This window comes from Pelodiscus sinensis, chromosome 17 (assembly GCF_052426305.1).
Source record: "Pelodiscus sinensis isolate ZL-2025 chromosome 17, ASM5242630v1, whole genome shotgun sequence".
Taxonomy (NCBI): Eukaryota; Metazoa; Chordata; order Testudines; family Trionychidae; genus Pelodiscus; species Pelodiscus sinensis.
This window is the reverse complement of record NC_143068.1, coordinates 8,338,500-8,361,072: the sequence shown is the minus strand read 5'-3', so window position 1 is coordinate 8,361,072 and position 22,573 is coordinate 8,338,500. Positions and strand designations below refer to the sequence as shown.

The 22,573-nt window shown below is 45.1% G+C and overlaps 1 long non-coding RNA gene across 1 annotated transcript; it reads left to right on the top strand.

Annotated features, from left to right (window-relative positions):
* Positions 1 to 10,128: 10,128 nt before the first annotated feature.
* LOC142818865 (uncharacterized) lies at positions 10,129 to 19,550 on the top strand. Its single transcript, XR_012896562.2, has 3 exons — positions 10,129 to 10,983; positions 17,683 to 17,820; positions 19,211 to 19,550. It is a non-coding gene; the product is annotated as an uncharacterized LOC142818865 (long non-coding RNA).
* The last annotated feature ends 3,023 nt before the right edge of the window (positions 19,551 to 22,573 follow it).

The window sequence follows — 22,573 nt, the reverse complement described above, 5'->3', positions numbered from 1 at the left end:
AGAGGTTAAACTCATTTGCCCGTTAGTAGTTTCCCAGCTCAAGGCATGGGTTAAAGCTGATAAAGCCCAGCCGCTGTTTGTGTTTGCCTGTGTACAGCTAGGATGGAAACTTCCATCCCAGGATTGCTAAGCTGCAGGACCCACATATGACTTTTTATGAGACACTTCCCACTAGAATCTTTTTATTCCCCAGACTGAGGGTTATGCCAGCAGTCAGCGCTGCACTGAAATCAGTGAGATTTCAGCTAGGTGGATTTCTATGTGGTTGGGGTGGGGGTGGGGGTGGAAGAGAAACACTTCACAGGCCACTTATGAAAGTGGTGGGTGCAGTGGGTGGTACCTAGCAATGGAGTGGATAAGGAAGTAGTTCCCATTCTGTGCATGTCATCAATATATATCACCCCATGCATACTTTTCATCTCCAACCAATGCTCCACCTGTGACATCTGGTGAAACCACTGAATCACAAGGCTCTACACTGAAAATTGCTAGCATCGTTCAGAGATGTAACATTTTCCATAAATCTATTCCTGAAACTAGGACCTTTCTGAAAAAAATATCTGACCTTTCAAGAGGCGGTCAGGCATAAACAGATCTTTGCCCCTGTCTGCCCTCTTCTCCCCCCCCTTTGTCTATCCTGGAGGCTGTGACTGAACGAATCAGAATTCTTGGCAAATCTCTGACAACACAGATAGTGCTACAGCTGGCAGGCTAATGAGATGGAAAGAGAATTCAAGCCTCCTGCTTTCCTCCATTATTCTGTGCACACAGTCATTTCCTCCCTCGGTTTATACAAAAAAGTGTGTGCACTCTCCTGTGTGTATGCATAGCATGTGTGCAAAATATATACACAAAGACGTTGGTTTTGTGTGTATGTAGAGGGGGTATTCTAATAAATGAATTGCATGTTGGTACTGATGGGAATTAAACAGAAAGCACGAGTTATGCTGAGTCCTTCTCACCCGTCAGGCAAGGATGTCCCTCTTACTAAAGCCACTTCTGAGTCATCAGTTGATGAGCTTGGTTGCAGGGGACTCCTTGATTAAATCCCCAGTTCAGTCAAAGGGCTGGAGCATGGCACAACATGTTAGGATGCCCTCTAGCTGTTGCACTAGGAGGCTTAGGAACATGTACTGCTAACTTTTTTTTTTAAACTACAAGGACTTAAAGGGACACTGACACATTGTTTGGAGTCATTAGCGCAGGGTAGGGATGTTAAAATGTGGTTAATTGACTTATTGAGTAGTTGATGGAATTTCCATCAACTAGTTGATAGGCACTTCCACATTCCTCAGAAATGTACAAGAGCCCCTTCTGGGGTACATTTCAAAGGAGGAATGAGGAATTCTGCGTACAGCCCAGGGCCAGCGGGAAGTCCTTCAAAATGCACAAGAGTCTTCAGTGGGGGCTCTTGTGCATTTCAAAGCCATGGAGCCCGGGGTAAGCGGGGGACTCCCCAGCTGATCCCAGGCTCCCCGCAGCATTTCCTGGGGACCCTGGGATCCCTGCAGCTGCCCCTTTGAATTGCACAGATGCGTGGTTTAAAAGGACATCTGCCACAGAGCCGATCCGTGGATCAGCTGTATGGCAGCTGTCCCTTTAAACCACACATCTGCGCGATTCAAAGGGGCAGCTGCTTGGAGCCTGGGATCAGGGGGGACTCCCCAGCTGATTCCAGATTCTCGGGAAATGCCGTGGGAAACCCCGGATCAGGTGGGGAGTCCCCTGCTCCGTGGCTTTGAAATGCACAAGAACCCCCACTGGGGACTCTTGTGCATTTCAAAGAAGGCACCTGCATGCAGCCCAGTTCTGCATTCCTCCTTTGAAATGTACAAGAGCCCCAATGGGGGGAATGTGGAAGTGCCTATTGACTGGTACAAAGCCTAGCCGATAAGCAAATGCTTATCACATAGCTGACTAGTCTTTAGCATCCTGTGCTTGGGGTCTCAAACTCCCATCCTTCAGATCATTGCTAGCCAGAGCCATTTGCTATCTGGCCCAGGACTCCTGGCTGGCCCGGGGAGGGCTGTCCATTACTGACACCCAAGTTCCTCCTTCTCCCCCCCTGACAACCCATCCCCAAGGAAGTGGCTTCTGGGATCACCGTGGGGGAGGGGCTGGTGCAGTGTGTTGACAATGTTCATGCTCCCTGCACTCCGTGTGCTGGCGGAGCCGTGAGGAAGCAGAGCACAGCGAAGGGAGTGCACTCACCACTATGCTGCGCTTCCCCATGGCTCCCATTGCTGCATGGAGTGCAGGGTGTGCGCGCAGCACTGTCTCAGCGTGGCACCATGCTTCCCATGATCCCCCAAAGCTGCATCCTCAGGGACAATATGCCACGGAGGGGATGGCATGTGGGGTGATGGAGGAAAGAGGCGGGGCTTGGAGGCCGGTAACAGACAGGCCCCCGGCCTGCCAGGAGTCCTAGGCTGGATTGTGCAATTGTTCTGGATGTGGCTAGCCCATGAGCTGGGAGTCTGAGACCCCTGCTCTAGACAGTATTGCTTAGAAGCTCTATCAGTTAGTAGGGTTGGCCCTCTTGTTTTCTGGGGAGCAGAGCAGGCTGGATAGAGAATAGAAACGTAATTGTAACTGAAATATAGATACTTACATTCGGGGCCATGTGGTTTTAGAGGGAGGCAGTATGGTCTAGTGCAGTGGTTCCCAAACTTTGCGGCATCACACCCCCTTTTTGATTTTTGAAAAACCCTCATGTTCCCCTCCCCAAAACTTGTTGAACAAAACCAACCAAACAAAAAAGGAACTGATCAGAGCAGCTACCCCTTGATGGGGGGAGGGGAAGGGAGGCTGGGTTGCCTCGCGCCCCCCAGTTTGGGAACCCAAGGTCTAGTGTATAGGATGCTAGACTTGCAAACCATTGATCAAAGCAAAATTCACAGTAAGAATCCACAGGAACTGAAACAGTGAAAAAACTTGTATGAATCATAATGAGGAGAAACCACTGAGTTTTGCACAGATCTACCACATATCTCCATGATGTTCTTTGGATTTGATTTCCTCCTTATCCTGTGCCTATGACATGGCTTCTCAGTTGTCAGCAGCAGCAGAGGAATCTGGAGGGTTCATGCCTCTGACTCCAGAAATAGCAAATGATGACTCAGTTCACCTCTGATGCAGGAGCGGAAGGAAAGGCAATACCATGCTTTCCTTCAATCATAAAGGATTTCTCTTCTTAAAGAAATCCCCCAAAGTAGCTCTGTGAGTCATCTGTGGGTGGCAAAGGTGAAGAGAGACAGATGAAAGGGAAAGAAGATTCCTGATTTAATGTTGGCTCAGATTTTGTTCAAAGCCGTGTGTGCTTGTAACAAAATGACAAAGCAGTTTTTTCATTTATTCAGTATCATAATGAGGGAAACTCGCAGACGTTTAGAGCACAGGTGCCAAGAATTACCTAGTATCAGAGGGGTAGCCATGTTAGTCTGAATTTGCAAAAACAACGAGGAATCCTGTGACACCTTATAGACTAATAGATTTATTGGAGCATACACTTTCGTGGGCAAAGACCCACTTCGTCAGATGCATCTGATGAAATGGGTCTTTGCCCACGAAAGCTTATGCTCCAATAAATCTGTAAGAATAACCTAGAAGTTCTGATGCTTTACTGAGCCAGCCACAGCTCTTGAACATACAATAAGAATCTCAACTTTTCCTAAGTAATTTTTGGCACTTCTTGGGGGAACTTGGGCAATCAATACCATTGGCAGAACTCTTCATGAGGTCACTTTTGGATGTTTTGGATCTTTGCTGAAGATTCCAGTACTATAATGCTGGACAGGATACTGAACTAGGTGAATTACAGGCAGTCCCTGGGTTACATGTATCTGACTTACATCGGATCCCTACTTACAAACGGGGTGAGGCAACCCCGCACTAGCTGCTTTCCCCCAGCAGACCAGGGAGACGCGAAGCTAGCGGAGCGGCTTTTCTCAGCAGACACCTCAGCTTGAGAATAAAGGACTGAGGGAAGTGAGGTGTGGGAGAATAAAACTGAGCTCTGGAGAAATGTTTGGCTAGAGTTTCCCCTACAATATGTACCAGTTCCGACTTACATACAAATTCAACTTAAGAACAAACCTACAGTCCCTATCTTGTACGTAACCTGGGGACTGCCTGTACTGATGTATTCCTGATGTGGTATTTCTGCTTTTGGTCTTGATGCACAGGAATGTGAAAAAAAATATGCATTCAGCTTGGAAAAGTTATCTAGACTCACCAGAACCTCGGAAAAGTTCAGCTGAAATTGAATGTAAAGTCTGAATGTGGACCAAGTGCCAGTGTGCTAAACATGGAGGAAAAACATGTATTTTTCTGCAGGAAGAAGATAGTTGAAATCCTTAATGAAGTGCACGTTTTAGAAAGGAACATGATCCACAGCTTCCTGATGGGAGAAATTCAACTCTGGATGCAAACTTTATAGTCCAACCCTATTTTTATGCCAACAAGGGATTCAACAACCAGAGGATATAATCTAGCAAAGCAGGAGTCTGAATACAGTACTGTCTAAAGTTCCTCATGTAGCCAGACAAGTGGTCTGACTCATCTGGCACTTACAACAGCTTTGGTGACTTCAATGTATTCAGTCCTGATTTATATAAATGTCAGATCTGTTCTGCGTACAAAAATGCACTGAAATAACTCAATTGCTTTTTAATGCAGAACTTTAAGTGCAGGTCTGTGTGTAGAAAGTTATTTCTCAATTTTATTTAAACTGAAGCAAGATCAAAATAGGACACTGAAATAAGAGTGTCTTCACATGGGATTGCAGCCAGTTCAACAAAGGTGTGAATTAAAAGCAAGTTAATTATTTCAGCCCATGTTTGTATGCAAATAAGTCTTAAATCAGGTGTAAATACAGTTTGTATAGACAAACTTTGAAGGATGACAGAATCTGGCCTAAAGAATATAAACCAGCTGAGCCTAGGACGTACTTTGGGTTGGGATGAGGGACAATGGACTTTTGATGAAAATTTGTTTTAGCAAAAAGGCCTTTTCTTGTTCACACAATATCTGACTAAATAGGGAAGTCTTCAGAAATTACAGAATCAGACAAATAGCAGGCTAGATTTCCTAGTCTCTTTTAATAAAAGTATGTCAGGAATCTTGTGAAAAGCACGTGCGAAGTTTCAGAAAAGGACCTAGCATCTGCTTTATTAATAATAAAAACACTTAGATGTGTAGCATGGAAGAATAAATCTAGTCAAAGGGTTGGATCATGCTTGAATCCTATCATCTATGTGCTTTTAAGACCAAGAAATGACTGATGTATATGCTTAATTCAAACTAAATAGCCTATGAAACAACTTCCCTTAGGCTAATAATAAAATCAGGAGAAATGAATATAGGGATGATTGAATACAGGATACACTGATGAGTGAATATGACTATAGATACATATCAGGCCAGCAGAGATGGGCTAGTATTTATGGCAAGCTCAGAAAACCCAATCAATCATATGACCAGGGAATGTAATGTAGTTAGAATCAAAACAGTGGCTCCATTCCAGAAGCTATATACTGCACATTATAACCCAGCAAATGCAAATAATCAATCAAAGGCAGCAAGCAAATAAAAAGTGTAATATCAAGTGATAATTCAGCTCACAGCTGTGAATATGAGCGATAACCTTAAATCCGCTATTTAATTAATTAATATTAAGCCTCTGACACCATTTAACATGGGTACGCAAACCTCCTTACTTTGTTATGGTAACAGTGAGAGTAACCATACCCCTTTTTTCTCTACTATATATTCTAGAGAGTTTGTCTGTCTGTGAATGTGTCTGTCTGTTCAAGAACTTCTCCTAAATGGTGTGCAGCTTCATAACCTAAAGCAAGGTCAGGGTTTGCTTGTGCCTGGGAGATGGGATGTGCCCCAGGTGGGATTACTTCTCATAAAACCATACAGAGAAGAAACAATCACCAGGCAGGTCCCCATCCAGGACTGCCCCAGGCCCCAGCCTTCCAGCCCCAGGTGCCCTTTAGAGAGGACAGAGTGTGGGGGGAGGCTGAAGCCTTCCCTTCCCCGATTCATACAGGGATATGGTTGGCTGGTCCTCTTCATCATGGAGTGAGGGGAAAGTGCACAGTTTGCTTAATTCCTGACTCTGGCTGGAGGTGTCCCCCTCTCATCCAGGACTGCCCCTGCCTCAAGCCTCCCATCCCCCAGGCACCCTTTAGGAAGGGCAGTTGGGGGAGGGAGGGCTGAAGCCTTTCTCTCCTCTTCCCCCCGATTGTACAGGAACATTGCTGGCTGTTCCCCTTCGTCGCAGAGTGGGGGGAAAGTGCTGTGTGTTACGCTCTGGCTGGGGAGCACAGCTGGCAGACTAACCTGGACCTGCTGTGGTGACAGGGCGGGGGTTCTTCTCTCTCCTCAGAGCAGCCTGCACACTGAACCTCTCCTCTGCAGCCCCACCCAGAGCAATGATTCAAACGAAGCATGGACACTATCATTTTATCTTCCAAAAGCCAAAGATTGAGTTAAGGACCCGAGCAAGGCAGGTAAATGTTCTAATTAACCTAGGACGTGAATTAATCATTTATTGATCTCTCGTCCAAGGCTGCCAGGGATGGGTGCAAAAATAACTCTCCACATTGTACTCTTCAACTTCTGCTGCTGCTGGTTTCGGATAGTCGGTTTTGCAGTAGAAAAGACTTTAGTTGATACAAAAGTATTAAAGCAGGTTAGATGTTCTGAGTCACCTTTGTTTTCCTCCATGGTGAAGGCAGTGCTGCTTCCTCTAGGGTGGAAATTGCACAGTCTTGGAGTAATCTAAACTTGCTCTCCTCTCAGTTCATCAGGGTAGGGGCAAGAGAGCCACCTACATGGACCTAAATCCATAATTATGCATAACATTAGGCACCCATGTTTTGAAATGTTAGCCTACCTGCCTGAAATGTTTTCTTACCTAGGTGGCCACATGTATATATAAACCAATGACTTTTGCTTCCCCAGTTGTGCATGTTTGAGTACATGATTCCTCAGGGGCTGAAAATCTACCCCATATGAGCTATATTCAGCAACAATCATAATAAAGTTTTATAATTATCCTCATCACTGAAGGAGTGACTGGAAACTTCAAGTATTCAGAAACAAGCTCCTTCCATCCTGTTCTTTTGGCTTTAAAAATGACCTTTGAATGCAATGAAAGTATCAAGAGAAAAGGGAAACCAAAATGTAATTTATGGAAATGTTAGCTCCGATGCCCTTCGGGAGCAACAGACCTTTCCCTTTCCCAAGCTAACACATTATTGTGGTGCCTGTGTCAACTGTGTCACTGTTAAAGAGTCAATTATGAAAAAATTGTGTGTTTACTATGGGCTGCATTAACTTCGTGTTTTGAGCAGCTGAGACTGTTTATACCCTTGGATTATGGCAAGTATCAGAGGAGTAGCCATGTTAATCTGTATCGACAAAAACAAGGAGTCCTGTGGTACCTGAAAGACTAACAGAGTTATTTGAGCACAAGCTTTGCCCATGAAAGCTTATGCCCAAATAAATGTTAGTCTTTCAGGTGCCACCGGACTCCTTGTTTTTATTTATCCATTTGTGTCTCTCTCTCTCTAAAGAAGCACCATAATCTGATGCCCTGGGGGCTTGATTTTGCATGGTGAATTTAAGAATTACCATAGTGCGTTAGCGCAATGGTCCATCTAGTCCAGGATCCTGTCTTCTGACAGCCGTCAATGCCAGATGCTTCAGAGGGAATGAACAGAGCAGGGCAGTTAGGAAGTGTTCCATGGGGTGGCATCTCTGATCATCCTGGCTAACAGCCAGCGGTGAACAGCCTCCATGAACTTACATCATTCAGTTGTGAACCCAGTTATACTTTCAGACTTCACAACCTCTCTGGGCAATAGGTTAAACTGGCTGACTGTAAAAAAAGTAAGTACAGGCTAACAGCCTAAAATCCGGTACTCTCTGGTCCAGCAACATCCGTGGGCTGGCAGTATCACTGGTATTGCTGGACCAGAGAGGGGATGCTTGGGGTCCACAGCATAGCCCGGGTGGTGGCAGCAGGGCCAGAGGCCAGGAGTGAAGCCCAGACTCACAGTGGGGATCGCAGCCCCAGTCGGGGTTAGAGGCAGTGGGGCCAACACAGCAGGGAGAGCAGCTCCAGCTGGGGCTGGAGGCAGCTGAGTCAGTGCTGCTGGGAGTGCAGCCCTGGCTAGGAGCTGGGAACAGAGCCCAATGGCCAGGGCTGGTGCCCAGGAGCGGGGCTGATGGCTGGGAGGGGAGCCTTGACCTCCCCTGGTCTGGAAGACTGCCTGGTTTGGGACCACTCAGGTCCCGAAGCTTCCGGACCAGGGAGATCCAACCTGTGCTTCCTTCTGTTTCTCTTAAACCTGCTGCTTATTCGTTTCATTTAGTGACTTCTGGTTCTTGAGTTATGTGAAGGAGTAAATAACCTGTTTTCGTCACACCAGTCATGATTTCATAGATGTCTCACATCCTCCCTGAGATGTCTCTTTTCTTAAATGAACAATTCCAGTCTTTGTAATCTCTCCTCGTATGGAAGCTGTTCCAGGTCTCTACTCATTTTTATGACCCTTCTCAGTACAGTTTCCAGTTCTAATATTTTTTTGAGATGGGATGACCGGAACTGCAAAGTGTGGGCATCCCATGGACTTATATAGTGGCAGTACGACATTTTCTGTGGTTCCTAATGTTCTGCAGCTTTTTAAAAACTGCTGCTGCGCATCAAGCAGATGAAGTCATTGTGGATAGCTCTCTGAAATCAAGATCTTTCTTGAGTGGTAACAGCTAACTTAGACCCCATCTTTTATATGTATAATTGGGATTATGTTTTCCCAAGTGCATCACTTTGCATTCATCAACACTGAATTTCATCTGCCTTTTTATTGCCCATTCACCCAGTTCTGTGAGATCCCTCTGTGACTCTTTGTAAGCAGCTTTGTATTTATCTATCTTGAGTAGTTTTTTATCCTCTGGAAACTTTGCAACCTCACTGTTCACCCCCTTTTCAAGATCAATATGAATACTGAAAAGCACAGGCCCTCATACACATCTTTTGGGGACTCTATTTACGACTTTGTTACGAAAACAGCCTGTTTTTCCCTACCATTGTCTTATTTTTAAATTAGATACTGAACCACTAGAGGCCCTTCCCTCCTATCGCTGAATAAAGCATGTTGAAATTTCTTCAAGAAGCTGCTTCATTGAAACTTTTATAATTAAAAATTGTTGTTCAACAAAAACAAAAAAAGTTTTGGTTTAAAACTCAAAGTTTCCAGTTTTAGTTTTCCAATGAAAATTCATATTGCCTTCCAGAAAATAGTTTGGGAGTTTTGGCTTTTGTTTTAAGTGTGTGGGTATGGTTAGACTGCAGGGATTTTTCGGGATACCAGAGGTATCCTGGAAAAACTCTGCTGCATCCAGGGAATGCGTTTGCTCTTCCGCTTTTTTTGTGTGTGGAAGAACAAATGCGCTCTTTTGGAAGCCCCTGTATTCCTTGTTCCATGAAGAAGGGGGCTTTCGAAAGAGGTTTCTTTTCTGAAATTTGGCCCAGTCTAGATTTCAGAATTGCCTTGTCTGACAAAAGTATTGGAAAAATATACGCAAAATGTGTTATCTTTTTCTGATAGATCCTCGCAGTCTAGACGTACCCTGTGTGTGAGGGAAAGGGAGGGGGAGGGGACTGGCTTTTCCAACTAACTCTTGTTCTGAGCAATCCATGAAGAGCTGTGCACCCTTCTCTCCATAGTAAAACTCAGGACCTTGCAGGATCTAGCCCTATGTTGGATTCATATTTTCTGATACATTCCTTCTCTCATTAAGACACAGAAATCATAAGTGCTATTCATTACTTTGTGTATCTTTGTTGTAGGGCTGGCTGGTCTTATGTGCAGGGACCTGAGCAAGTGCCAGGCCCCAAAGCCAGAGGAGAAAATGGACTGTCTTCCATTTTGAACTGTCTTCCTTCTGGCCCTGCTACCTGAGACAAAGCTAAGCAGGCACTTTACTGCCAACTCTGAGTCCTCTGCCCTCTGCCAGACAGAAATACTTATTCCTTATGTCCTGCTCATTGAGAGGGTAGACATAGCTGGTGAGCTGCTAGCTGGTGCACAGGCCCCAGCAAATTCTTTGTGCTGCTTGGGTATAACTTTTGAAGGCAAAGGATGAATAAACCCACCCTTGGGATTGCAATATGTGTGTGTGTGGGGCGGGGGGAAGGGGGTTGGATACAAATTCATTTTGTGCTGTTTTTGTTCCTCTTTTCCCGCTACTGCAATGACCCTCCCTCTCTTCCTATTCCTGTGTCCTCCTCTTTCTATGCTCTTTGAGACCCTTCCCTAGGTCCAGATGCAAACCCCAGTCTACTCCCAGTAAACAGGGAGCTTTATACACTCTGCCCATCTCTTCCTGGCCACCAGCTCTCTCACCGTGTCTTATGCACTGGAATAAAAGTCCTGTGGCACAGCTGTGACTGGCTTAGCTGATTGCAGCTTGCAGAGCTTGAGATGTGGGACTAAAATGACCGTGTAGATGCTTGGACTGGCGCCCAGGCCCTGGGAATCTCCCCCCTCACAGGATCCAGGAGCTCAGGCTCCAGCATGAACCTGAATGTGTACACAGCTGTTTTTAGCTCAGCAGTATGCCCATGAATCTATCAATAGAGGCTCTGAGACATGCTGCCAATGTGGTTTTCTTCCCTGTGTTGATGTAGCATAAGGCTGCATCTTCTCTGGGGAATGTCTGAATGTTCCCCTCCTTTTCTTCTAGCATCAGTACTATACTGCTGCTATCAGCTATGGTTGAAGTGCTAGTGCAGGCTAAGGTCAGGTCAACGCTACTGGCCAGCAAACAGGCAGCAATCAATCAATCCCATCTTGTCTCGACTGGCGATTACTCTCCTGTCAACTCCGGAACACCACCGGAACTAGAAGCCCAAGGGTGTCAATGGGAGAGCAACTACTGTCAACTCACAGCAGTGAAGACCTGGTGGTAAGTAGATCTAAGTATGTCGACTTCTGCTACACTATGCATGTAGCTGAAGCTGTGTAACCTAGATCAATGGCCCTCGGTAGTGTAGACCAGGCCTAAGTCACATAGCCATCCTCAAAGAGGAAGCAAGGGAGAAATAGCCACTTCCCCTAATATAAAAAATGTAGCTGCATAATCATTACTAGATTCCTCACCTCACCCCTCTTCCTCACCCTGAAATGATATGAGGAGAAATTCTCAGAGAGCAAGGGGAGTCCCAGAGCTGAGCAGGTATTGTGTATTTCCTTGAGAAGAAATAGGATGACAGTGGGTGTTAGAGAAGGTTGGGCATTGAAAGTGGCAGCCAGTGTACACAATGGAATGGGGCTGGAGTGGAAAATGGTGTCAGCAAATGGCTGCAAATGATGGCAATCATTTCCAGGGATGCTGTCTGAAAGAGAACAAAGAAAGTACACTCTCCCTTTCGCCTCATGCAAAGAGCCCAGAGTTTCTGTCCTCATTACTGGCCCAGGGCTGCCATGTAACCATACAAAACCGAAAAAGCCTCCCTTTGAACTTCCAGGCAAGAACAATGCAAAAAAGAGCAGGGAAAAATTGTTTATTACGGAGAAAATTGCAGCACTTTGAATAATGAGGAAGCAAATGCAGCTGAGGGCTCAAATTGATCCTCCATTATGCTTGTGATTAAAGATAATGCATGAAGGAAAGGGAACTAGAGAACAGCATGCGTGCTAGTCGGGCAGTGAGTGACAGAACACTGACTGGTTTCAGAGAGGGCGCCGTGTTAGTCTGTCTCAGCAAAAACAACAAGGAGTCCCACCGGAGAGGCCGCTGCATCTTCAAGGCTAACAAATTTATTAGGGCATAAGCTTTCCTGAGATCAAGCACCTGAGAGAGTGAGTTGTAAGAGAAAAGAACAAAAAAGGAAGGGATACACTGATGGGAGTCTAACTACAGTTCATATTAAATCAGAATGGATGTGGCTCACTCCAAAGTGGTGAGAAGGTGAGAGTACCTGAAGGAGAAATCACTTATTGTAATGAGAGAGCCAGTCAATTCCCTTATTTAAACCTTTTTTGACAGAGTCAAATTTACATACGAATACCAGCCCAGTAGTTTCCTGTTGCAGTCTGGGTTTGAAGGTTTTTGTCTCAGAATGGCATCTTGCAAGTCAGTAACTATGCGTACAGGGAGGGTGAAGTTCTCCCCCCACTGGTTTGTGTATGTTACCATTCTTGATGCCTGATTTGTCTCCATTCAATCTTGTGCATAGAGACTGTCCGATTTGTCCAATGTACATGGCAGAAGGGCATTGCTGACACACGATGGCATACATCACATTAATAGGTGTGCACACGAATGAGCCTTTGACGCATGGCTGATGTAGTTAGGTACTGTGTGAACAGGGACAGCAAACAGAGTTTTGAGAGGGAGTTCTCCAGGTAAAGGAGGAGCAAATACGGGACCCTTGAGGTTAGAGGCTGTCTGTAGTGTGTGTTTGTGTGTTTGGGGGTTACTTGCTGTGTGCTGAGCTTGTGTTTGTGTGTTTTATTTGTTTGAAGGCGTGTGTGCTGTGGCTGGCAGTTGGAAGCAGTGAGCTTCTAAAGTTTTGAAATCTAGAAGCCTCTGTTAATTGGCTGAGCCTTAGTCAGTGGGCAGGGCTATCAGGAAGGCCAGGGCTTATAAAGCAGCGAGTCAGCAACCATGGAGCTTTGTGAACAGGAACAGCAAACAAGGAGTTTTGAGAAGCAGTGGGGAAGGGGAGCAGGAAGGGGCCGAGGTACACTTGCCATTCTTTATAGTTTAGTTTAAAGGTTTTAATTAAAACTTCCTGATTTAACTAAAAACCCCATCAATAACCTAGGTAGCTGTAGGAGAGAATGTAGGCAGAAGCCCAGCAGCATAGTGGGGGCTATCTTGTTTATTGCACTCAGTGTAGCATGTATGATTACCTACCCTATGGGCGGGTGGCGTATGTGTGCATTCGGTGCAAAGAGCTCCTGGCCCTCAGAGATTGAGTATGTCAGAACTGGGCCAGTTAGTTGAAACACTAGTAAAGAATAAAATTTTCAGACACATAGAAGAACATAATTTGTTGGGCAAAAGTCAACATGGTTTCTGTAAAGGGAAATCATGTCTTACTAATATATTAGAGTTCTCTGAAGGGGTCAACAAACATTTGGACAAGGGAGATCCAGTGGATATAGTGTATTTAGATTTCTAGAAAAGCCTTTGACAAGGTCCCTCACCAAAGGCTCTTATGTAAATTAAGTTGTCATGGGATAAGAGGAAAGGTCCTTTCATGGATTGAGAAGTGGTTAAAAGACAGGAAACAAAGGGTAGGAATAAATGGTAAATTTTCAGAATGGAGAGGGATAACTAGTGGTGTCCCCCAAGGGTCAGTCCTAGGACCAATCCTATTCAACTTATTCATAAATGATCTGGAGAAAGGGGTAAACATTGAGGTGGCAAAGTTTGCAGATGATACTAAATTGCTCAAAGTAGTTAAGACCAAAGCAGACTGTGAAGAACTTCAAAAAGATCTCACAAAACTAAGTGATTGGGCAACAAAATGACACATGAAATTTAATGTGGATAAATGTAAAGTAATGCACATTGGAAAAAATAATCCCAACTATACATATAATATGATGGGGGCTAATTTGGCTACAACTAATCAGGAAAGAGATCATGGAGTCATTGTGGATAGTTCTCTGAAGACATCCACACAGTGTGCAGCGCCAGTCAAAAAAGCAAACAGGATGTTAGGAATCATTAAAAAAGGGATAGAGAATAAGACAGAGAATATCTTATTGCCCTTATATAAATCCATAGTACACCCACATCTTGAATACTGGGTACAGATGTAGTTTCCTCATCTCAAAAAAGATATACTGGTATTAGAAAAGGTTCAGAGAAGGGCAACTAAAATGATTAGGGGTTTGGAACGGGTCCCATATGAGGAGAGATTAAAGAGACTGGGACTTTCCAGCTTGGAAAAGAGGAGACTAAGGGGGATATGATAGAGGTCTATAAAATCATGAGTGGTGTGGAGAAAGTGAATAAGGAAAAGTTATTTACTTGTTCCCATAATATAAGAACTAGGGGTTACCAAATGAAATTAATGGGCAGCAGGTTTAAAACAAATAAAAGGACGTTATTCTTCACACAGCGCATAGTCAATCTGTGGAACTCCTTGCCTGAGGAGGCTGTGAAGGCTAGGACTATAACAGGGTTTAAAAGAGAACTAGATAAATTCATGGAGGTTAAGTCCAATAATGGCTATTAGCCAGTATGGGTAAGGAATGGTGTCCCCAGCCTCTGTTTGTCAGAGGGTGGAGATGAATGGCAGGAGAGAGATCGCTTGATCATTACCTGTTCGATTCACTTCCTCTGGGACACCTGGCATTGGCCCACTGTCAGCAGACAGGGTGCTGGGCTGGATGGACCTATGGTCTGACCCAGTATGGCCATTCTTATGTTCTTTTGTTCTGTGATGGTGTCAGTAGGGTAGATGTATGGACAGAGTTAGCCCCGGGGCTTGTTAGAACAGTGACTGCTGCTGGTCTGGCGTTGGCTTAGTCTGTATATCCAAATTAGTAGTGCTGCTACACAGAAATGAGACTGAATCTGACTATGGGGTCCTATGCTTGTCCAGCATCAGCTTGTTTTGGGGACTGATCTTGTAAAATGCTGAGTACTCTTAATTCCCTTTTACTTCATTGGGAGTTTAGGTTGCTAAGCACCTCACAGATGGCTCTCAGCACAGTTCAAGATTAGGACCCTTCTGGAATTGCTGTTTCTGCTCCCTGCTAGTGATGGGCAAGGGGTCAGAGTGGGGTTTGAGTCAAAAGAGAATCCGTGCATTCTCATGCTTATCCGATATTTCTTCATATTACCTAAATCACCTGAGCCTGCATAATTTGCATGAAAAAACTTCATGAAAATTGGATTCCGTGGGAGGAGTCTGGCACTTCAGATATCAGCCAGAAATTCTGTGAGCATGCTATGCACTAAGGATTTTTGGCACTTTGGTTCCTAGCCAGAGCCCAGAAATCAAAGTAAAAAATTGTGTGTGTGTAAAAACAAGAACAAAAGATCCTTAAAGATCTGACTCTAAAAGTGGGAAAAATGTCGGGAGACTTGTAACCGTAGACCAGAAGTGAATATTTTCCTTCCATCAATCATCTCAAAATAAGAAAAACCTGTTTAGTAGTCACGCACTGCACGGTGGCTTGGAAAGTTTGGTTAAATTCATGGTTCTATCACAGACTCTCTGTATAACCATGGGCAAGAAAATTGCTGCATCTCTGTCCCTCATGTGGAAAAAGGGAGAGAAATGCCCCTTTTGGCTGCCTTGTATATTTAGATGGTAACATATTTATCAGAGAAGCGCTCTCTCTCTCTCTCTCTCTCTCATGCCCAGCACAATGGGAAACCAGTCCCATTTGGGACCTTTAGGCTCTAATGTTATAAAAGTAGCACAAAAATCTTTGGAGGAAAACCCCTAAAAAGATATAGGATTTGATAAGCAGCTCACGGGCCAGATTCAAGTTGCCAGGTTTATCCCCACACAGGCTTCTAAATGCTAAATTCAACTGAGCCTCTGCAGGTACAGCTGCCTGCAGCTTCTGTAAGCTGTGGTTCACTGTTCCTGGCCAGCACAAGCTGCTGGGAATGGTGAACCGAAGCCAATGGGAGCTGTGAGCCACCATACCTGTGGACGTGCAGGTGAATGAAGCTTCTGGTGGCTCACCAGGGAATAACCCAGACAAATTATGTCCAGCCTATGATAGCTTTCTTTGATAGGATAATGAGTCTTGTGGATAAAGGAGAAGCGATGGATGTGGTATATCTAGACTTTAGTAAGGCGTTTGATACGGTCTCGCATGGTATTTTTATCAATAAACTAGGCAAATACAACTTAGATGGGGCTACTATAAGGGGGGTGCATAACTGGCTGTATAACTGTACTCAGAGAGTAGGAAAGGTATAACAAATGGGGTTCCACAGGGCTCTGTTTTGGGACCGGCTCTGTTCAATATCTTCATCAACGATTTAGATATTGCATAGAAAGTACGCTTATTAAGTTTGCAGATGATACCAAGCTGGGAGGGATTGCAACTGCTTTGGAGGATAGGGTCATAATTCAAAATGATCTGGACAAATTGGAGAAATGGTCTGAGGTAAACAGGATGAAGTTTAATAAAGACAAATGCAAAATGCTCCACTTAGGAAGGAACAATCAGTTTCACACAGAGAGTATGTCTACACTACCCCGCTAGTTCGAACTAGCGGGGTAGTGTAGACATACCCATACAGAATGGGAAGCGATTGTCTAGGAAGGAGTACGGCAGAAAGGGATCTAGGGGTTATAGTGGACCACAAGCTAAATATGAGTCAACAGTGTGATGCTGTTGCAAAAAAGCAAACATGATTCTGGGATGCATTAACAGGTATGTTGTGAGCAAGACACGAGAAGTCATTCTTCTGCTCTACTCTGCGCTGGTTAGGCCTCAATTGGAGTATTGTGTCCAGTTCTGGGCACCGCATTTCAAGAAAGATGTGGAGAAATTGGAGAGGGTCCAGAGAAGAGCAACAAGAATGATTAAAGGTCTAGAGAACATGACCTATGAAGAAAGGCTGAAAGAATTGGGTTTGTTTAATTTAGAAAAGAGAAGATTGAGAGGGGACATGATAGCAGTTTTCAAGTATCTAAAAGGGTGTCATAAGAAGGAGGGAGAAAACTTGTTCATCTTGACCTTTGAGGATAGAACAAGAAGCAATGGGCTTAAACTGCAGCAAGGGAGGTTTAGGTTGGACATTAGGAAAAAATTCCTAACTGTCAGGGTAGTCAAACACTGGAATAAATTGCCCAGGAAGGCTGTGGAATCCCCATCTCTGGAGATACTTAAGAGTAGGTTAGATAAATGTCTATCAGGGATGGTCTAGACAGTCTTTGGTCCTGCCATGAGGGCAGAGGACTGGACTCGATGACCTCTCGAGGTCCCTTCCAATCCTAGTATTCTATGATTCTATGATCCCCGGAGTAAAGTCTCCATAGTGTCTTCCTTGATAGTCAGCCTCAATTGCGGGTCCACCAAAATGCTTAATTTTACCCTGAATTAATATATAAAATATATATAAAAAATTATTCTCATGAGCAAGTGCTCAGAGAACAACTTCTACTGTTAGTCAAAAAATTCTTAACTAATAATCTTTCCTATTTATCTGCATTTTGTACAAACAAAATTATTAATTTTACATAATCCCCTCCAAAATCCATGGGTCAGAGTTAAGGGTGCCTAGTTGTAATAAAATATGCATTCTTTTTAACCGAATGCAGTAATGTATTTGGGGCTAGACTAGATTACCCTGGGAGTCTGTTCTAACCCTGTAACTCTATGATCTTGGGTAAGATTTATGGAAGCCCTCAGCTTTTCATTTTTTTGCCTTTAAGTCAATGATGTAAGTTAATTAAATAAGCTGCTGTTGTTTAGTAAACTGGAACAGTTTTTGAATTAGTCTCTTGGGTTTAAAATTAAATACCATGGCTTTCTTTTAGAAACAGAGAGAGCTATGTTCCTGCAGGGCAAGAAGAATTATTTTACTTCAGCTTCTTCTATCTGTAAGGCCTTGTCTTCATTTATCCCAAGATTGATGCTCTAGAGATTGATCTCTTGGGGTTTGATTTTTCAGGGACCCACTAAATCGACCATTGATGGCATCCCCATTGACCCAGGTACTCCGCCAGGTTGCGAGGAGTAAGGGAAGTCAACGGGAGAGTTTCTCCCATCAACCTCCTGCAGTGGGGCTGTCCCAGAAATTCAGCCTAAGGTAAGTCGACTCCAGCTACGCTATTCTCATAGCTGGAGCTGTGTATCTCCCATAGTGTAGACCTGGCCTTAAACTCAAATGCTTTGTACTGATTCCTTCCCCGTATCCTTGTAGCACTCGACTTTCCCACCAGTCTGATATGAGCTGGAAGCCTGTCTTATTCCACAACTCTTTAGAGTCCTAGTGCCCTGCTATGGGAATTGCTGCTATCAGCTGCCTGCAGCTTCTGCTCCAGGCTTATCTTTCCATGGCACAAAGGTCATTGTCAATTGCTAATCAGCTTGGAGTCCACTGAGAAACATTCGGAACATCCATGCTACAGGCCTGTTCCTGCTTTCTTTCTCTTTTTTCCAAAGCTGTTCTCAGTAACAAAGGAAATAGAGCATCCTTTGCTATTTATTTTAAGGCTGTAATTTTGCTGGCCTCTGAAAATTAAAGCACAGATTTTTAGTGATCATTGCCTTGCTGGGTTGATATCCAGTTGAACTTGTCTTTAATTAAAACATGGAAGCATTTAATTTAAGTGTAATAGTACAGCTAGTGTATGTTGGTGGAATGGAAAATTATCTTTAAGGCCAGATCCCCATTGACATCAGTAGGACAATATTGTCCTATCATTTAGTCGCTTGCCTGATTTGGTCCGCAAGCCTTCAAATAGTATCCTGCCTTGTGCAGCTTGGCCCACGGCTTGATTCTGCTAAGTGCCATCTCCTTGTGGGCATGATGCCAGCGGTGGATCCCACTCCAGAGTGCCCTCCCCCCTTAGTTCTAAACACTGCTTCAGATTGTCTGATTCTGGCAGGTTCTCAGCACCCACACGTCCCAACGGTGTCCATCCGTCCCATTGCAGTGTCTAAGCTTCTTTCAGGGACAGACCCCATGTCTGACCAGCCCATGCAGCAAGGAGAATTCGCTGAATCAGAAAGCAGTGTTACTGTTCGCTGCCACAAGCTCATTCCTTTAGATTCTGTTCCCGATACAGCTGCTTGGATTGGGCAGTGATACCTTCTATGTAGAAGCAGGTACTAGAAAGTACATCTGGTATGGGCTCTGAGGCCTGGTCTGCACTATGTGTTTAGGTCATACTTACCCACATTAGGTTGACTTTGTAACCCATGAGTCTACCTCACCAAGCCCCTTCCACCAACTTGAAAAGCATTTAAAGTCAAAGCGCTGATCTTTATGCCAAAATTGCACAGGGCACAGTGCAAAATGGATACAGGGGGACACCCAGCAGTGCCACCTGAAGACAAAGTAGGCAAAAGGTCGGTCCACTTCAGAGCCTTAAACATGCTGCTTCTATGAGCAGCCGCATGGGATACTAAGGGGGGGGACTCAACCACTGTCCCAAACCTGTCCATGGATACCCGACAAGTGACTCTTCCGGCAGCCACGGGCAACAACGAGGAGGACGTTGTAGATGAAGGGGAGGAGAATGCTCAGCAGGCAGGTGGAGGATCCAATCTCACCGACAGCCAGGACTTTTTCTAACTTTGGAGCCAATCCCCTCCCAGGACTGACTGCTGCTGGATCTGAAGTGGGGAGGGCCCTTCTGGTGAGTTCACATTTGTAATCATGCTACAGTGGTTAAATGTAACTGGGTTTAATCTGGGTGCTCTGCCCTGAGAGGTCCAATGGCATCCAGACTGCCTACACAAAGGGGCTCCCTGAAAAAGTTTAACGTGTCTGGAGGTGGAGTGGAGTCCTCCATGCACATCTCGGCAAAGCTCTCATTGAGTTACTCTTCAGTCCTTCTCAGAAAGTTTCTGGGGAGTGCTGCCTTAGTCAGTCCTCCACGGTCAGGTCTGCCAACAGAGGGGCAAAAAGGGCAGCTGTCCCAAGGCCTGGAAATTCAAAGGGTCCCAGGACTCTCAGCTGCCGCTGCCGCTGCCGCTGCTGCTACTGCTCTGACAGCTCCTGGAAAGGCTCAGGACAAATGGCAGGATAATGCAAGAGGTGTTGGTTATACTTGCCACAGCTGTTTGCAGCTGAATGGGGTCCATGCTTGCCATGCTATGGTAACCCACACACCTGGGCTATGTCTACACTACACATTGTCATGCAAGAAGATATGCAAATGAGGCACAGCGCTAAATATTGACAAGCCTCATTTGCATACCTAATGAGCCACCATGTTTGCAGAAGGGGCTTTTGTGCAAGAAGGAGCTGTCTACACTGCTCCTTCTTGCACAAAAACCCCCTCTTGCGCAGGAGCCGTTCTACTGCTTATTTTCAGGAAGAACGGCTCCTGCGCAAGAAGGGTTTTTTGCACAAGAAGGAGCAGTGTAGACAGCTCCTTCTTGTGTAAAAGCCCCTTCTGCAAAAATGGAGGCTTATTAGGTATGCAAATGAGGCATGGCGATATTCATTGCTGCGCCTCATTTGCATATCTTCTTGTGCAACAATATGCAGTGTAGATGTAGCCCTGGTGGGTGTGGTTCACTGTCCCACTTAGTGGCACTTAGACCACTTGCAGCCAGAGATAAGAATGAGTGAGCGCTCCAGCCGTAGCTGAGAGCCAGCTGCTTTACAGCTCAAGCTGTAGAGGTTCCTACACTAAGGGCTCATCTAGACTATGCTGAAGTTTTGAAAGAGGATATGCAAATTCTGCAGGGTCTCGAGCTTTCGAAAGTGAAAGTAGTCGGGATGCTTTTTTTTTTTTTTCAGCAACCCCCCTCTTTTTTGAAACGCTGTGTAAACAAGATCTCTGCTTTCAAAAGTGAGATCGGAAGAGCCTCTTTCAAAACTTCCATGTAGTCTAGACTTAGCCTAAGCTCCAGAGGTCCTAGGTTCAGATCTGCCCAGTGTCAGTTACATTATGGCTCTGCACAGATAACCAGGGAAAAAAGGCTGCGAAAATATTGTTTGCAGTTGCTTTCAAGCAGAGAGGGCTGGAGGAGATAAATACAACCCGGGATGCTGACATGTACCCAGAACCACCTGCTGAAATACATTTGTCCCATCTGTCACTGGGAGCCTAAACCAGAATGTAAATGGACACAATAGTCCAACTTGTGGATCGGGTATGGTCCATTCAGACTATGAGCACCAGCATGTCTTGATCTAGGTACTACTCACCGGGATCTGTAATTTGTCAGTTCCGTGGAGGTGAGGGGGTGGGGAGCTTCAAACTGCTCTATTCTGGGACTATTCTATTCTTCCCTTGGGCTCCTGGCAAGTTGCTGGTGAATTAATGAAGACCAGTGTTCTAGAAGAGGGGACATTTCAAAATCTTTCCATGATGAGGTGTGTATTGAGACTGTAGGTTTTTTGGATTGGGTGTTCCAAGCATCAGTCCCTTTTCTTCTTTCAAACCTTGTTGACTACTCAGAAGTTTTGCATGTAATACAAACAAATAGGCCCAAAGAAGCAATAACCTCCTTCTCTTTTTTCATGACCCTTCTTCTGATTGCTTCTGCCACAATCCAATCAAGTGTAAAATCGGACAAAGGTTAAATCCCAAAGCTTCCCTCGCAAAGAAAGATTTCTGACTCTAGCCTGAGGCAAGGATATCTAAATTGAACTGTTAGATTGTTTGTTTATTAGGACCGGAGTTTTTCATTTGTGAAATGTATTGACAGGCTAACTTCACCACACTTGTGCCATGCAGGGAGCAAAAGGTTCTCATTGATCTGTGTAAGTGTAATTTAACACAGTCTGGTAACCTGTTACATAATAGTGTGGCCTTTGGCGTTATTCAGAATGTCAAGCACTAGACTGCATTTTACATTTCTATTGAGTAATACAAGGGAGAAATTATGTGGCTACACTATGCCTGGGAAGAAGCATAAGGATCTTGCACAAAAAGGGGTTTTTGCACAAAAAGGAAATGTCTGCACTGCTTGTTTTTGCGCAAAAAACTCTTGCGCAAAAACAGATTGGAAGAGATTATGTACATGAAGCATGAGAAAATGCTAATCTACGCTTCATTTGCATTGCCTTTTCCGGCAAAGCGCGTAGTATTGACAAAGTGTGTGTGTGTGTGTGTGTGTGTGTGTGTGTGTTCCTGTCACTGTGAATCTGTAGTAGTTTAATACTCACGCTAGACTTCTGTGAGTTTTTCACATGTAAACGTGTGTAGTGTAGGGTATGTGCTTCTCTTGACTTCTGGCCTTAGGTTACTAGGTCATCACAATCTGTTATAGCTCTTCCCCTTTGTTGGTGATTATGAAAACCCGCGCTTGATTATATTCAGGCAAGGTCACCCCCCGCCAAAGGTTGCACAGGTATGTAACCCCCAAGGAGATTGCTTGGATTCCCGGGGCTTTGTCTGCTGGCAGCTCAGGGAGAGGCTCTGAGTTTGCCTTGGCTCCCCCTCCCTACCAGGGCCAGAGTCAGCCCGGCAACCCATGGGGAGTGAGATGCCCCTCCCAGGGGGAAGGAGAGACCATTGTTGAGGGGAGTCTGGAGCCAGCCAGGAAAAGGGGAGGACTGAGTGTGTGGGAGCTAGTAAGCCCAGGCCTGCATGCAGGGTTCCCCCTGAGAACTAGCCTCGAGGGACCTGAAGGCAGGATCCCTCAGCTAGGTTTATGTCTCCACTGTTGATTCCCAGTTGTGGAGTTTGCTGGGAGGCTTCCCCAGCCAGGCTGAGTTGGCTCTCCAGCTCCCTGGGTGAGAGAGTCACGGCATGGTCAGCTCTGCTCTAGCAGCAAGTTCAGGGCTGCTGCCTGCTGTGTGGGTCTGGAGGCTGGGCTGGGAGGCTATAGTTTTGAATTTTGGTGCAGTTGTGTGGTCTGCATCTTGAGCCCTGCCC